We start from the raw sequence: 6,682 nt of genomic DNA on the forward strand, positions 1-6,682 counted from the left end.
AGGGTTGAGCGCCACTACGATATTTGAACCAGTCTTTCAACCAGTCTTTCTAGAGGTTTACTCAGTATTCACATTGCACTACATTTTGAAACTAGAGATAAAGAGGTGATGAGGGCCTTAAATGAGAGGAAATGACAATAGCTATTGGAGTGTGAGGAGGGCTCAGTCTGAGAAAGGAGAAAAACCAGGAGAGAAGAGAGTCCAGGAAGGTAAAGGAGGACAATATTTCAAGGAGTTCAGGCTGATCAGCAGAGTCTGTGTTGCTGAGTAGTCCCTAATGTGATAATTTGAAATGTCTCTTACTATTGGATAATAGGAAGATTGTTGGTGACTTTGATGTGATCAGTTACACTGCAATTTCAGTTGGCTGAGGGGATAAGGAGATGAAGATAAATATGGAGAGAAGTGCTAAGAATTCTGATTATGAAGCGACAGAGCCTTAAATGGGGATACAGGGTCTAGGAATTGTTTTCTTCCAGTTTTATTGAGATATAATGACATATAACAATTAGTATTAGTTTAAGGTATACAGTGTAATGATTTGTTATTTGTATTGACTGGGAAATGATCACCACAGTTTAGCATCCAGCACCTCACATAGTTAGAATTTTTGTCTTGTAAAGGGTCCTTTTGGAGAAGGAAATGGTAACCCACTCCAGTATTCTTGCCTGGAGAATCCCGTGGATGGAGAAGCCTGGTAGGCTACAGTCCACGGGGTCGCAAAGAGTCAGACACGACTGAGCGACTGAACAGAACAGAATAGAAAGGGTCCTTTTAAGATCTACTCTCTTCAGTTCAGTTGAGTTCAGTCGCTCAGTCATGTCCGACTCTCTGCGACCCCATGAATCACAGCACACCAGGCCTCCCTGTCCATCACCAGCTCCCGGAGTTCACTCAAACTCATGTCCATTGAGTCGGTGATGCCATCCAGCCATCTCATTTTCTGTCGTCCCTGTCTCCTCCCACCCCCAATCCGTCCCAGCATCAGACTCTTTTCCAGTGAGTCAACTCTTCGCATGAGGTGGCCAAAGTATTGGAGTTTCAGATTCAGCATCAGTCCTTCCAATGAACACCCAGGACTGATCTCTTTTAGGATGGGCTGGTTGGATCTCCTTGCGGTACAAGGGACTCTCAAGAGTCTTCTCCAACACCACAGTTCAAAAGCATCAATTCTTCGGCACTCAGCTTTCTTCACAGTCCAACTCTCACATCCATACATGACCACTGGAAAAACCATAGCCTCGACTAGACGGACCTTTGTTAGCAAAGTAATGTCTCTGCTTTTTAATATGCTGTCTAGATTGGTCATAACTTTCCTTCCAAGGAGTAAGCGTCTTTTAATTTCATGGCTGCAATCACCATCCACGGTGACTTTGGAGTCCAAAAAAATAAAGTCTGACACTGTTTCCCCATCTATTTCCCATGAAGTGATGGGACCAGATGCCATGATCTTTGTTTTCTGAATGTTGAGCTTCAAGCCAACTTTTTCACTCTCCTCTTTCACTTTCATCATGAGGCTTTTTAGTTCCTCTTCACTGTCTGCCGTAAGGGTGGTGTCATCTGCATATCTGAGGTTATTGATATTTCTCGGAAATTAGCAGCTTTCACATGTACAAGGCAATGGTAACTCTAGCCACCATGTTGCATGTTACATCACTAGAACTGATTTGTCTTGAGGCTAAAAGTCTGTGCATTTTGACTACCTTTACTCATTTCTCCCAGTTCCCACCCTTCACCTCTGGCAGCCACCAATCTGTTCTCTCTTTCTATGAGTTTGGTTTTTAAAAAAATATTCCACACGTAAGTGAGACTGTACAGTTTTTGTCTTTGTCTGACTTATTTCACTTAGTGTAATGTCCTTAAAGTCCATCAATGTGGCAGCAAATGGAGAGATTTCCTTCTCTATTAGGGCTAATATTTTATTATATATCTATATATAAACTTCGGAGAAGGCAATGGCAAGCCACTCCAGTACTATTGCCTAGAAAATCCCATGGATGGAGGAGCCTGGTAGGCTGCCGTCCGTGGGGTCGCTAAGGGTCGGACACGACTGAGCGACTTCACTTTCACTTTTCACTTTCACACATTGGAGAAGGAAATGGCAACCCACTCCAGTGTTCTTGCCTGGAGAATCCCAGGGACGGGGGAGCCTGGTGGGCTTCCGTCTATGGGGTCACACAGAGTCGGATACGACTGAAGTGACTTAGCAGCATATATAAACTTATGATCATTTCACAGTTAATGCATATATCAAACCATTATATTATATACTTTAAACTAATATAATGTTATATTTAAATTATATCTCAATAAAACTGAAAGTGCAAAAAATTCTTAGACCCTATATGTCCATTGAAGACTGTCACTTCATAATCAGAATTCTTAGCACTTCTATCCATATTTATCTTCCTTTCCTTTTATATATATATTCACACCATATTTTGAATTTCAAAAAGTTTAGTAAAGAATAGGTTAGACCATTTGTACATGCTAAAGGTAGAGGAGTGGATGATGATATACGAGAGGGAATAACAGATGAAACTTGATTCCTGAGAGTGTAGAAGGGATGGGATCCAGAGCATGGGTCAAAGGTCCAGACTTAGACTGAAAGTGAAAAGAGACTCTGTTGCTATTTTAATGGTGGGGAGGATGGAATTGCTGGCATGGATGCAGATGAAGTTTCAGGCATGACCATGGGTGGCAATGTGAGATGTTTACATGCCAGCCTCTTCATTCACTGTGATGTGGAGGTGAGGTTGGGGGCAAGGTTTCTTAGTAAGCCATTCCCCTTGGAGACTTCTGAAACTATTGAGGTTGAGTGACAGCCACAGTTGGGCACATCTCATTTCTCACTCTCCTCACCTTCTCCCTGACACATGGATGTGTGTGTGTGCGTGCACTCTGTCTGAATGGTGCTGAGTTAGGGCAGTATTCGGGATACTTTGTCCTCTCTGTGTGGCCCTCTCTGTGTCTCAACACACTTGCCTTCACTTCACTCCCCCTGACTCCTGCAAAACCATTCTGTCTTTTCACTGTTCTTTATTCCACTGTCCTTCCATAAGGCTAGCTGGTTGATACAGTGTGTTGAGAGGCGCTATATACTCTTGGTCTTCACTCACAGCTCAGCTGATAAAGAATTTGCCTGTAATGCAGGAGACTCCGGTTTGATTCCTGTGTTGGGAAGATCCACTAGAGAAGGGATAGGCTACCCACTCCATTATTCTTGGCCTTCCCTTGTGACTCAGCTGGTAAAGAATCTGCCTCCAATGCGGGAGACCTGGGTTCAATCCCTGGGTTGGGAAGATCCCCTGGAGAAGGGAAAGGCTCCCCACTCCAGTATTCTGGCCTGGAGAATTCCATGGACTGTATTGTCCATGGGGTCTCAAAGAGTTGGACATGACTGAGCGACTTTCACTGTGCACTCTGCTATATACTCTTAGGAACGTTTCTAGCCTTCTGTAAAACAGAGACCCAAATTACATGGCAAGAAGAAACAAAGCCATTTTGAGAAGCCAGGTTTCTGGGTCAGTGATCTTTCATCTGCATCTTATTGTGTCTATATTTACTCTCAAAGTTCAAGCCTTAGAAAGAGATGGCAAAGGCCCTGAAAGGAGGGCTCAAAATATAACATGCAACAGCTCCAGAGAGGGCTTCCCTGGTGGTTCAGCAGTAAAGAATCCGTCTGCAAGTGCAGGAGACATGGGTTTGATCCCTGGGTCAGGAAGATCTCCTAGAGAAGGAAATGGCAAGCCACTCCAGTATTCTTGCCTGGGAAATCCCATGGATAGAGGAGCCTGGTTTGATACAGTCCATGGAGTTGGAAAGAGTCAGATTTATCTTAGCAACTAAGCAACAACAGCAGCAACAACAAAGGACAACTTGATAATAGTTTTCTTAATGAAACCACAGGTCTGGTTCAGTTGATTTAAATCCTGCTTGAATCATACAGCCTTTGGATTCAGCTCTATGATTGGTTGTTGGCATAATGATTCACTTAATGGAGAAATTAAGAACATTAAATGAATTTTAAAATTGTGATAAAATACATGTGACATAAAATTTTAGCCATTTAAGTGGTTATTTTAACCATTTTAAGTGTATTGTTTAGTAGTGTTGTTCTCAGTCGCTCACTTGTGTCCAACTCTTTTGCGATCCCATCTATTGTAACCTGCTAGGCTTCTCTGTCCATGGGACTCTCCAGGCAAGAATACTGGAGTATGTCCTCCTCTGGGGGATCTTCCTGACCCAGGGCTCAAACTCTTGAGTCTCCTGCTTTGTAGGGGATTCTTCACCTGCTGAGCCTTCAGGGAAGCCCTCAGTAGAGTTAAATGTATTCAAATTGTTGTGTAACCAATGTACAGAACTTTTTCATCTTGCAAAAGTTAAACTATATAACCATTAAAAGCAACTCCTTGTTCTCTCCTGTCCCCAGATCCAGGCAACCACCATTCTACTTTCTGTTTCTATAAAGATGACTGCTCTAAGTACCTCATACTAGTGGAATTATATAATATTTGTCTTTTGTGAGTAGCTTATTTCACTTAGCATAATGTCCTCATTATGTTGTAGCATTTGTCAGAATTCCCTTCCTTTTTAAGGCTGAATAATACTATATATATATATATAGTATATATATAAAACATTTTGTTTATCCAATTGTCTATTCATGGGCAGTTGCTTGCTTCCATCTTTTAGCTAATTGTGAATAATGCTGCTATATACATGTGTGTACAGTATCTATTTGAGTCCCTAGTTTCAATTCTTTTGAGTACATACCCATAAGTGGAATTGCTGGATCATGTGGTGTTGGAGAAGACTCTTGAGAGTCCCTTATGCTGCAAGGAGATCCAACAATTCCATTCTAAAGGAGATCAATCCTGGGTGTTCATTGGAGGGACTGATGCTAAAGATGAAACTGCAATACTTTGGCCACCTCATGCGACAAGTTGACTCACTGGAAAAGACTCTGATGCTGGGAAAGGTTGGGGGCGGGAGGAGAAGGGGACGACAGAGAATGAGATGGCTGGATGGCATCACCGACTCTGTGGACATGAGTTTGAGTGTACTCCGAGGGTTGGTGATGGACAGGGAGGCCTGGCGTGCTGTGATTCATGGGGTCACAGAGAGTCAGACACGACTGAGCGACTGAACTGAACTGAATTTAACTGAAGGTAATCTTAGACTCTACACATGGGCGTCACCAGATGGTCAATACTGAAATCACATTGATTATATTCTTTGCAGACAAAGATGGAGAAGCTCTATACAGTCAGCAAAAACAAGGCCAGGAGCTGACTGTGGCTCACATCATGAACTCCTTATTGTCAAATTCAGACTTAAATAGAAGAAAGTAGGGAAAAATACTAGACTATTCAGATATGACCTAAATCAAATCCCTTATGATTATACAGTGGAAGTGAGAAATAGATTTAAGGGACTAGATCTGATTGATAGAGTGCCTGATGAACTCTGGACGGAAGTTCATGATATTGTGCAGGAGACAGGGATCAAGACCATCCCCATGGAAAAGAAATGCAAAAAAGCAAAATGGCTGTCTGAGGAGGCCTTACAAATAGCTGTGAAAGGAAGAGAAGCGAAAAGCAAAGGAGAAAAGGAAACATATAAGCATCTGAATGGAGTTCCAAAGAATAGCAAGGAGAGATAAGAAAGCCTTCCTCAGTGATCAATGCAAAGAAATAGAGGAAAACTACAGAATAGGAAAAACAAGAGATCTCTTCAAGAAAATTAGAGACACCAAGGGAACATTTCATGCAAAGATGGGCTCGATAAAGGACAGAAATGGTATGGACCTAAGAGAAGCAGAAGATATTAAGAAGAGGTGGCAAGAATACACAGAAGAACTGTACAAAAAAGATCTTCACGACCAAGATACTCACGATGGCGTGATCACTCACCTAGAGCCAGATATCCTGGAATGTGAAGTCAAGTGGGCCTTAGAAAGCATCACTACGAACAAAGCTAGTGGAGGTGATGGAATTCCAGTGGGCTATTTCAAATCCTGAAGGATGATGCTATGAAAGTGCTGCACTCACTATGCCAGCAAATTTGGAAAACTCAGCAGTGGCCACAGGACTGGAAAAGGTCAGTTTTCATTCCAATCCCAAAGAAAGGCAATGTGAAAGAATGCTCAAACTACTGCACAGTTGCACTCATCTCACATGCTAGTAAAGTCATGCTCAAAATTCTCCAAGCCAGGCTTCAACATATGTGAACTGTGAACTTCCAGATGTTCAAGCAGGTTTTAGAAAAGGCAGAAGAACCGGAGATCAAATTACCAACATCTGCTGGATCATGGAGAAAGTAAGAGAGTTCCAGAAAAACATCTATTTCTGCTTCATTGACTATGCCAAAGCCTTTTGACTGTGTGGATCACAATAAACTGTGGAAAATTCTGAAAGAGATGGGAATACCAGACCACCTGACCTGCCTCTTGTGAAACCTATATGCAGGTCAGGAAGCAGCGGTTAGAACTGGACATGGAACAACAGACTGGTTCCAAATAGGAAAAGGAGTACATCAAGGCTGTATATTGTCAACCTGTTTATTTAATTTATATGTAGAGTACATCATGAGGAACGCTGGGCTGGAAGAAGTACAAGCTGGAATCAAGATTGCCAGGAGAAATATCAATAGCCTCAGATATTCAGATGACACCACCCTT

Source organism: Moschus berezovskii, chromosome 1 (assembly GCF_049115385.1).
Source record: "Moschus berezovskii isolate FMDL1 chromosome 1, NW_MosBer_1.0, whole genome shotgun sequence".
Lineage (NCBI taxonomy): Eukaryota > Metazoa > Chordata > Mammalia > Artiodactyla > Moschidae > Moschus > Moschus berezovskii.